Genomic DNA, 11,358 nt, shown 5'->3' with positions numbered 1-11,358 from the left:
TCTCTTTTTAAAGGGGAAGTCCTAAATGCCTTGGTAATATGCCCATGCATTGGTGTTTTGCAGTAAGTTAAAATACCGTTTAAAGTTCAAGCACAATGCTGCTTTGAAGGCTCTGCAGAACAGAGAAGAAAGCAGGAAAGCATGACCAGAAGGTCTGATCAAAGAGCAACAACAAAATGGTGACACTTCTTTAAACATGCTACCGCCATATTTTTGTTTAGGGAGAAAAAATAGCGTCAGAATAATTTTGGCATCTCTCTGTAAGGACAACTGTCCAAAGGATGGCAGCAATTGTGTTCTTGGGTTTTTTTGTTTTGTTATGGTTTGCTTTGGGCTTTTTTTTTTTTTTTTTTTTTTCACTTAGCAAACCAGACTCATGCTGGACGAGAAAACATTTATTTCAATACACTTTTTTCTCCTGAGAGACAAACACTTTGTAGCAGTTTAGAGTTGGTGACTGTCGCTGTCGAGGTGGTCACCACACGAAGTAGAGACCACAAGCAGTCTCAGATGGCAACTCTTTATTATCGAACATGGCTGACTTTTAAACACTTTCTAATTGTTTATGCTTCTTCTACCCTAACTATTGGACACAATAAATCAATATAACATAATTGGTGAAAAGTTACAGTGACTTCACTAACTTTCTAAAAATACTTTGTGCAGCTGTGAAGTTCTGTTCTTATCTTTCTTCAGTTCCTCAGTTCTCTTGGTCTCCTTGGTTACAGCCTTGGAGAGAACTCCTTCTCAGCTTCTTCTTTCTTCTCAGATTCTTCTCGCTCCTTTAGCTAACAGGCCCGCTGTTAGCCCCTTCCACAGGTGACTGAGTCGTTATTCCAGTAATTAACTCTTCTTTTCATTTTTGATTCAAAGAGTTTACTAGTTTACTGTTATAAGATTTTCAGAGAAAGTGAACTGAAGCAATGCAGAGTTATCACATGCAAAGTCTCAGGTTTTATGCTGAAATCATGTTTATAGACCTCTGAGGTCATCAAATCCAACCCTTTACCCAACACCACCATGGTCTCCATTAAACCATGTAATCAGGTGCTACAGCCTCCATTGTTTTAGATACTTCCCAGAATGGTGATTAGTGCAGATGTGAAAGGGACCATTACAACAAAGGGATTCAAAGCTATTATTTCAGTTTTAGCTGATCTAAATTACACTGACTGCAGCAATCAGATAGGATATCTCAAACCTACCCTTAACTGACCCTTTCCATGCATGTGCCACCTTGGGAAATAATTTGGAATGGGACACTGTTCAGTCATCCTCTAGAGATAATTTTCTGCCTATTTTCTGGCTACTTATAGAGGGAAAATATAGAAGACCAAGAACAGAAGCTTAGGTTTTACTTAGAATCAGTACTGTAGTAGTTGTTTCATTGAGTTATGCTGTAGAGTAAAAAGAGAATGGAAGATAAAGAAAGACACATTATATAACCCTGCTGATGGAGGTGCTCCTCTATGACTGCAATACTTACATATCACAACAGACATAGCCCTAACTTTCATCTGCTTCTATATCCTCTGCTAAAAACTAGTCTTGCATTGCAGATGGCCATATCTGTACAAGGACTGGGGACTTGAGTTATGCTGCCCTTGGGAAGTAGTTGAGCTTTGTTTTTGTGTTTGTTGGCTGTTTTTTTCAACTGGTTGTTAATTAAAAGTAATTTTTTTGAGATTTCTTGGGTTGTAAGATATCATTTGGGGGATGTATTCTATTTTCCATCTGTTAGAGGTGGGACAATTATCTTTTGTTAATTGGGCAGTTTACTTTTCCTCTTCTACAACCAATTCTCCCTCCAAGGACATATCTTCTGTTAATGGGCCACTGAGTCTCACTGCATGACTGATAAAATTACATCATCCCACTGTGAGATGCTCCACCAAGGGGGGAAGCCAAGCATTCCTACCTGGATATAATCTGGGATTTGGAACAGTGACGCAGCCTTTTCCCACTGGATTCCCAGAGGAAGACCAGGCCCATTTACATCACCACTGGATCTCCAGAGGAAAAGGATACCCTTCTACAGGATCACTGCTTCAACAGAACCACATATGTCCTCCAGGAGGACTGCAGCCACCATTTAATGGGACAGCTGCCAATACCCTGACCAACAGGGTGTCAGGTCATATTCTGACTCGTTCAGTGTTGTTTTGTATTACTGTATTTTCTATTTTATTTTATTTTTTTAAAATTTTCGTCCCCAATAAAGAACTGTTATTCCTACTCCCATATCTTTTCCTGAGGGCGTCTCAATTTCAAAATTATTGTAATTCATAGGGAGGGGGTTTACATTTTCAATTTCAAAATTATAGTTATTCATAGGGAGGGGGTTTACATTTTCCACTTCAGGGGAGGCGCCTGCCTTCCTTAGCAGACACCTTTCTTTTCAAACCAAGACACAGAAAAATCTCTTGAGGTTGCATATAGAATTTACATGAAGACATTTTGAAACACACAGTTCAAAGAATCAGGTGAAGTCATATTAAATTTCAGGTAACCCAATAACCTTTGTAATTTGGCTAAATAATGCAAACAGGGAAAATAATATCAAGTATGAAAACACTCATCACTCATGCTCTAGTGAGAGGAAACACTGCTGAACAGCCTATTAAGATGATGTTTTTCTTGGTTTAAGACTAGGTGTCACAAGGTGGGGATTCCTTATTAAAGACTTCTCAGAGTTTCCACTAGTTTTCATGTAACCAGTGCCAACTCATTAAGCTCTTCCCAGGTAAAACAGTGAGTGGACATGTTCTTAGAGACTTCAGGATTTGCCAGACCTCAAAGCTGAACCTGACAAAGTAATTCAGTCAACCTATCTGTTGCAATTAAAACAAGTTCTTTTTTGAAAAGCTGGCTCTGGCACTTGAAAACCATAAAAAATTACATTTCAAATGGCCCACAATAGAAGACAAAAAACAACTTGTCTAAGTTAAAAGAGCTAAGTCAGTGCCAATGAAAGATGCATTGATTTTATAACTAAGAAAGTCCTTATTTATCAGATCTCAATCCAGTACCTAAATGTATCATTGAGTTCAAGACATGCATTTTTTCTTCCAATTTTTTGGATTGTGCCAGATGCTACTCAGCTTTTCAGAAACACACTTTCCAATTATTTGCCAAAGATATGACAACTGGGAGAAACAGCATTTGATAGGGTCCTTCATATGTGTTTTTAAATCTTTTCTGGATTGCTGAGAACTGGGCACAGCAGTGACCCAAAGTCTACATCTGGCTGGTAACCATAAGACAGAGTAGCAGTCTGGTTTATTACACATGTTATATTCAGATGACCTACAGATGCCAGCTGTCCCCACAGGCACTACTTTCACAGTTTTATATCCATATCTGTAAGCTGGACAACTGTAGAGTATTTGCAGATATCTGGAAATACTGGGAAGTTTAGAAGAACTGATGGAAGTTTTGTAAAGAAAAATGTAAGCAATCTAGAGATTTTTGCACATGACTGAACATTGAGTTCAGATTCTCAAGTGCAAATTTGGATTAAACTACCCCTGTCAACTCAGTCACAGAGCAAGGCAGCTGAACAAGGCTTTACTTCAGACACAGTTTTTGTCTGTGTTGTGATCTCTTCAATACCATCTGATAGACACTCCAAGGAGCCCATATTTAAGGCAGGAATACTTGTCACTGAATACAACTGCTTAGAAATATACTAGTATGGTTCAGTATCAAACAACTTAGGTAAAGTCTCTGTCACTTTTTCCCATAGCACACTACTGGAAAAACTGGCAGCCCACAGCTTGGACAGGTGTTCTCTTGGCTGGGTTAAAAACTCTCTGGATGGCTGGGCACAGAGAGTGGTGGTGAGTGGTGCCACATCCAGCTGTCAGCTGGTCACCAGTTGAGTTTACCAGGGCTCACTATTGAGGCTAGTCCTTTTTATACCTTTTCATGTTCCGGACAAGGTATCAAGTGGCTCTTCAGTCAGTTTGCAGATAACACTGTGTTGGGTGCAAATGTTGATATCCTGGAGAACAGAAAGGCCCTGCAGAGGGGTCTGGATCAATGGTTCAAGGCCAGTGGCCTGAGGTTCAATGAGGCCAAGTGCTGGGAACTACCCTTGGGTCACTACAACCCTTTGCAGTTGTACAGGCTGGGGCAGAGTGGCTTCCTGGTAGAAAAGAACCTGGGAGTGCTGACTAACAACACCAGCTGAACATGAGCCAGCTGTGCCCAAGTAGGCAAGAAGGCCAAAGGTATCCTGGCCTGTACCAGCAATAGTGTGGCCAGCAGGATCCAGACACTTACTGTCCCTCTGTACTCAGCACTGGTGAGACCATAACTCAAATTCTGTGTCCAGTTCTGGGCCCCTCACTACAACAAAAACATTGAGATGCAGGAGCATGTCCAGAGAAGGCCAAAAAAATCTGGTAAAGGATCGGGAGCACAAGTCTGATGAGGAGAGGTTGAAGGAACTGAGGTGTTTATCCTGAAGGAGGCTCAGGGGGAACCTCATTGCTCTTTACAAATTTCTGAAAAGCAGTTGTAGCCAGGTGTGGGTCTGTATCTTCTCCCAGGTGACAAGTGACAGAGTGAGAAGATACAGTCTTAATTTATGCCAGGGGAGGTTCAGGAATGGACTGTCCAGGGAGGTTGTGTAATCACCATCCCTGGAGGTATTCAAGAAACAAGTGGATGACACTTAGTGCCATGACCTAGTTGACAAGATGGTGATGAGTCAAAGGCTGGACTCAATGATCTTGGAGGTGTTTATCAACCAAAATGTTTCTGCGATACTGTGATTCTTGTGCAGAATATTGAAGGGTTAAGGTGCCTCCATTATGGCCAAGATTTTCTGTGTCCTTCAAAAGGCAGCACTTTTTTAAACAGGAAAAACATTTTAAAAAAACCCAACCATTTTCTCTCATTTTAATTACTTGGAGATTGTATTATCACAGTCCAAAGTCTAGGTGACTTTCTGTGTTTTGTAAGTCTTAAGCTTTCAGAATAATACACAAGCAATTTTTGAAGCCAGAGCTTATTAAAATTAAAAAGGATATATAAAAGGTGAAAAACAAGAACACTGCCAAACAAGTGGCCGATGTTAATTTCATGCTCTTATATTTGTTTCTTTGTGCCTTATGTTTGTTCTTTTGTATTTTTAAAAGTGTAGACTTAAAGGATATGTTTAGATGGTGAGCAGGATTTGAAAATCCTTTTTTCTTAGTCTAAAAAAGGGTCCTTTTTTAGGCTAAGAAAGCTTTTTTTCAAGAAAACAAGCAATGTAGGTCACTGATCTAACACAAGTACTGATTAATAGTAAATGGAGAGGTGGAGGATATTTGCCTCATTCAAAGGACAAAGACACGTCTACTTTACAAATTTATCAGTACATTTAGCACTGTTACATTCTCACTGTTTACAGAAGAGGCATATAATTAGATGAAGAGGTCAACTGATCTACTTTTCCAGATGGCATATCCCCAGGGAATTGTAATGTATTTGTAAGAGAAAAAACTCCCTCTCCACCTCTATGTTTTATAGATATGTGATTTTGATTTTTTAAAAAAATCATCAGTCTACCATGAGCACTAACTACAAGCTAGAATCCAGTGCTTGTGTCTTTAGGTGGTAGAGTCCATGGACAACCTCATGCACTTCTGTTTGTGAATACAGTCTTGGCAACAGTTGTTGCAACACATTGCTTTTCCACAAAGTTGTTAAGTTAACAGCCTTGAAGATTTACTCCTGTTTTCTTCAAAAACATGCACCATTCAGTTGTTTATTACCTGTAAAATTTACTTTAGTATAGTATTTGCTCATCATCACACATCATGCAGCTCAAACTCAGGTCTCAGTGAAAAGGAAAGAAGGAAGCCTAAAAAGTGAGTTTTGTGTGACTTATTATTGTTCCTCGAATAAGAGTTTTTCTAGAAAAGGGACAGGTAAATACAGGAGGAGTGGAGAAGGGGAAGGGATGGGGACTAAAGGAGAGACCTATGTACAGAGACCTCAAGCAACCTCAAGCAACCTTTTACCTCAAGTAAAAAATATAAGATCTTCTCTTGATCAAAACCCAGAGAGCTATTTTGCTTTACAGCAATTTTTAACTTTCAATTCAGAAAAACAGCTGAGATTTCAACAGTGCTTCCTCCAAACCAGCTGAGGTACACACATATAGTACCAGTGGAAGAACGAAACCCTAGGAGTCTTTAGGCTTTCTGTGCCCATCCTTGCTGCTTCATCTTTTGCTTCTCATAAATTCATGCAAAGTCATAGACCTGTGTTATAACTACTAGTGGAAAAATATGAAGTAATTTGTGGCTTTTGAATGTCTAGACTTCAGATACAAGAAGGTGACACCATTTCCTGTTCAGTTCTAAGTGTGTAGTGAGTGTGTGAGTAGAAGTGAATGAACAGAGGATCTGATTTTTGATTGCAGATGCTTGTTTGGAGAACTAGTAAATATAGTTATAACCAAGCCTAGTGAACTAAAGGAGTGACAGCATAATAATCTCATTTTTAACTCTTGCTTTTATTTATTAAATAGCAGTAAACAAATGTAATGCCTTGACCTGCTGAGACATCTTGCTTTCTGCATTAGCATCTTTGGCTCTGGGAATAGTACCATTAGTTAATTGAGATAATGAAATTGGCAGAAAGAGAAAGAAAGTTATGTGTATGCCTTTGAACAATGTTATTAATTTCTCTGTAAGGAGGAATAGTTATAAAAGCAGATGAAGCTTCTATTTAATAGTATAATTTTTTAACAAAAAACTGAAATGCACAGAATGACAACATTGCTATGTAGTGCATAGGATACCAGGCATTAAAATCTTTTGACAAACAAGAATTCTCCAGATATTTTTTCTGTAATTTTGTGGCATTGATGATGCACATCATTCTATCATTTGAGTACAGCATCCTCAGCACTGCTTAGCTGCACATTTTCTTTAAGGATATGCTGTATACTTACTCTGGCTCCTGATACGTGCTCAGAGAATTCTTTGGAGAAAGGACTGAACCAGTCATATTTAAACACAGCACCACTTTGCCAAGCCAGTTACCTTACCTGTGGCTGAAAGAGAACTTTACACCCTTCCACACTTCATTACTGTCCCGCAGTGACCTGCGCTCTCCACATCTGTGAATCTGACATCACAGTAAAACACTATTTTAAACAGCAAAAAACTTCATCCCCAATTCAATTCTTATGTTACCTATTAGCATTTATGCACTATTACACTTATGCCCCATTTATGCACTATTACAATTTATACACAAATCACATTAACATTTATGCAAGTTCACCATGTAAGTCCTAGTGACTACTCAGAATTCCCAGAAAGATTTACATTTCTACCAGCTTTTAAGTACAAAGCTTTGGAATGATAAATTCACGTTTATCATTCCAAAACTGCTGGGTGTCTAATGACCAGCATTTCTAAAAATTCTGTCAAGATTGGCTGCTCAGACATTCTTTTGCTGGAGAGTAGACCTCTCCAGGCAGACAATCCATTTAGGCATGATCACCTAAGAAACCTAAAGCTAATACAAACTACAGCAAAAAATCTAAACCAGCTCTGCACATATTAATAGAATGCTGCTCTCAGACAAATGTCAACAACAGGCTGGGTGTTTAACTCTCCAATTGGAGGACTTCCATTTTATGTGAATATTTATTGGGGCAACCAAGAGCCACTGACAAATCCCATCTATCAGCTGAACTCACTAATAACAAAAGTATGGATTCAATCCTTCTCCCTTCCTCCATCTTTCCTTACCTTAATGGATATTTAGTTCAGCAATCAGAAACAACTATGATGGAATAAAGAAAATGGCATTGCTGGCTCAGGGTCAATGTGGTGTCCAATGGAATGACTGACATGACCTTTTCTGCCAAGCTGCTTTGCAGCTGGGTGTCTCCCAGCTGGTGCCTGGAGTTGTTCTTTGCTAGGTGCAGAACTTTGCACTTCCCATTGTTTCATGAGGTTCATGTCAATTCATTTCTTCAGATTCTTGCTTGAAGTCCTACTGAATGGCAGCAGTAGCCTCCGGTGTATCAGCCCCTCCTCTCAATTATCTGTCATCAGAAAACTTGATAAGCATACACTCTGCTCCATTGTCAGCCTCCTTTTTTGAAAATATACCACAGGTTGGCAAGGCTTATTTTTTTGAATCAGGTGTCTCACTGCAGCAAAAGTCCCTTGGCCCTTCCCTGGCTAGAGCTCTTAAATATCAGATCCAAGGCTGAAATAACATACATTTGTCTCTGTTCTATGCTTCCTATTGTCAAAATATGTCTTCTGAGGAAATTTTACTGAACCTTTAACCACTAATTTAAGCCATATATGGTCTCTTATATATAACATCTCCATTACTATCCAGGCAATTAAAACAACTACAGGTTTTGTTCCATTTTTCCTTCTTATTTCCACTTTTTGTTTCTCATTAACAATTATAAGTAGTTCTTTCAAGTTGAATTCTGCATTTCTTGATGCTTCCTAGTTAAGCGTTAGGTGTTATAGGTCAAAGATATTTCATAGATTCCTGGTGGACATTGTAGAACTGGACACTGAGTTCTAATTGAGTTCTAATTTTAGAGCAGGCACTGGACAGAAATATACTTACGGTGATAAAGAGGCTTTTAAAAAGCATCCTTGGTAGTTAGAATAAGGCTAAGTGGAGATGAGCCCAAGGATATACTCCTTTTCAGTCTTATGGTCTTGAAAACAAGCTTGAGTAGTCTATTACAGGCTTGGGATGGGGAAAATATATGTTAGTTCAGCAAAGGATGATGTAAAGAAGCTCAAATACATCATAACATATCATATTGGATTTTAACTTTATTCTTTCAAACAAAAGTCTAACCTGTCCAAGTGAGTTGGAGGTAAGTCTTGGTTTCTAATATAAAAAATAGTTCATTTTGGGCATATGACTACAGAAAAGGAAAAGGGAACTCTTATTCGGAATTAAATGTGGGTTTAGCTAATTGTTTAATTCCTAAAACTAGCCTGTTTCACATTTCATGCTCCCAAATTATACAGTTCATGCCTTGTAAAAATGGTGCCAATGGGAAGCAGTTTATGTTCTGTGTTTATATGGGAATAGCAATTGAAAACCAGGCAAGTGTTTCAATTTCAAAAGCTTGAGTTTGTTATTGTATATCTGCTCAACTTTTGAAATACTGAGCTATTATTACCCTGGGGTTTGCACTTATATTCAGAAAAGTTGCGAGGTTCAGATCTTCATCCAAAGTGCTGATTTGAATTCTATTAACACAACTGCTCTTTCTACAATTTACATTTAGCTTTCTTCTTTGCATTCCTCCCCTAAATCCCCACACCTAACCAGAAAAATACTGTACATGAGCAATATAAAAACTTTATTATCCAAAAGTTGAAAAATACTATAACTGACAAAAATAATAAAATGAAATCTGTACATGTCTTAGTATTAGTAATGTATTAAAAAGATGTATGAGGATTTTCTTCTCCTTTCTTTATTCTCGTAAAATTTGTGTGCGTTTTTATTCTTTTCTTTTAACAGAGCTAGTGAAAGCTGTGTGTGGAACATGTAGATCCAAAGAACTGACAAACGCAACACAAAATCTGAAAGTGAAGTTCAAAGCTTTTTTCAGAGGAACATTTAAGATTCTAAATGTATAATACTTTAATTTTAAAAGAAAATATTTAAAAATAATGTTCCTTCATTTCTTGCCAAATGTAAGATACACTTTTCTTTGCCAAGCTCAAGTTTCCGCAGCATCTGAAGCTGAATCTAAATGTGCCAACTCTCAAAATTGAACCTCTCTCACAAAATAAGAAAAATACAAAAGCAAAAATCTGGTGCAGGAATGGATGTAGGAATGAGATGTAGATGATGCAACATCATCTCTCTGATGATGTTGCAGAGAGAAATTAATCAGAACAGCAAGGCCAGAAAGGATCTAGAAAATAACATCTCTCCCAGAATTAAAAATGAAAACAAGAAAGTTAAATATCACATAACTTAAATCTGTCACAAGTGCCCATGAAATTTTAATATAGAAAGCATTAATTGGATCAACACAGTGAATAAACTAGAATTTATGACTCCTCTCATTTATGAAAATCTATACCCAGAAATACTAATGCTGGGAAATTATTTCCTGAAGCTCAGGAAATGCCTGTATTAATTATACCCAGAAATTCACAAATCTTTCCTTAGCTTACATAGGACAATTTTTTCTAGTTGTCAGGCTTTTATTCTGCATCCTTTTTTTTTTCAACAGCAGTCTTTTCTTTTTTGTTCTCTTTCCAATATTCACATTTGCTATTTCACGGCAATATTGCATAGCATTGTCCCTAAAGATCAGTAAAGGCAACAATTTTTTTTTTTACACAGGGCTGGACTGACACAAGGGTCCAGACCTTTGGGGAGACAAGCTTCATGGTAAGGAGAGAAAAGTCACATTTTCAGAGACAGAATGATAACATTTCGAAGACAGGCACACAAAGACACAATGTGATCAGGCAGTTTGTCCATCAACACAACAGACTTCAAATTACCCACATTTCTAAAAGTGCAGGAACAACCTACTCCCTACCTGTCTTCACAGAGGCAGATCAGAGACTCCTGCTCAGCTGACAGAAACATCTGGTGGTATACACCTAGTCCAATGCAGCCCTTCTGCATGGAGACACAGATAAACTCTAAATTCAGTAGTGGAAGAAGTACAGCCACAATTTTGGGTACAACCTGGCTTTTGGAAGAAGAGTTCTCCAGCCTGGATGGAGTAGTGATCTGATATAGCTATACACCTTCTTCTACATGAAGTGGGTGGTAGTTAATATTCATTGGCTTTTACACTCATTTCCCCAGGTGAATCCAATTAATGTTAACAGAGATTTCACTGGGTCTTAAATTATTTGTAACAAGCTTGACATTAATTTTCACTGCAGAAAGTGGTTCAGAGTAATTTAAACACAAGGTAATGGATCATAGAGCTACCTACATGGATGAGCAAACTGAAAGTGCCTCAGAGTTAATATCTGTGGTAAGTGCTACACCCTTATAGCAGTATAATGACATACTTGGCTCGCAAGGAAGAATGGAAATATTCTCTTTTCATTCATATTAATTCAGCCTGTCTTTACACCTCTTTTTACTGTTTCACTATTCACTAACACAAATGAAACATGTTATGTTGCTTGTTTTGAGCCAAAAATCATGTCTGGTTTTATTTAAGTATGAACACATTTATTGCATTAAGTGAGGCTTGTTTCATATAATGAGCCTGATCACTAGTCCCCTGCAGAGAGGCAGTTGCTTTTACAATACATCACCCATGAGGTTGTGATCACCTTCAAAGGTGAAAGATGAGGAGTTAAATGCATGCAA

General features: G+C 38.1%; 1 long non-coding RNA gene across 2 annotated transcripts; it reads right to left on the bottom strand.

The window, feature by feature from the left end:
• Window positions 1–5,500: 5,500 nt before the first annotated feature.
• Window positions 5,501–10,776, bottom strand: LOC135291284 (uncharacterized). 2 transcript variants are annotated; one of them, XR_010354085.1, is made up of 5 exons: window positions 10,565–10,776; window positions 8,608–8,733; window positions 7,761–8,059; window positions 7,049–7,128; window positions 5,501–5,765 (listed from the first exon to the last, which is right to left on the bottom strand). It is a non-coding gene; the product is annotated as an uncharacterized LOC135291284 (long non-coding RNA). The 2 variants fall into 2 exon arrangements; XR_010354086.1 differs by lacking the exon at window positions 8,608–8,733.
• Window positions 10,777–11,358: the final 582 nt, after the last annotated feature.

Source organism: Passer domesticus, chromosome Z, assembly GCF_036417665.1.
Source record: "Passer domesticus isolate bPasDom1 chromosome Z, bPasDom1.hap1, whole genome shotgun sequence".
NCBI lineage: Eukaryota > Metazoa > Chordata > Aves > Passeriformes > Passeridae > Passer > Passer domesticus.
The sequence above is the reverse complement of the archived record's forward strand: the minus strand, read 5'-3'. Positions and strand labels throughout refer to the sequence as shown.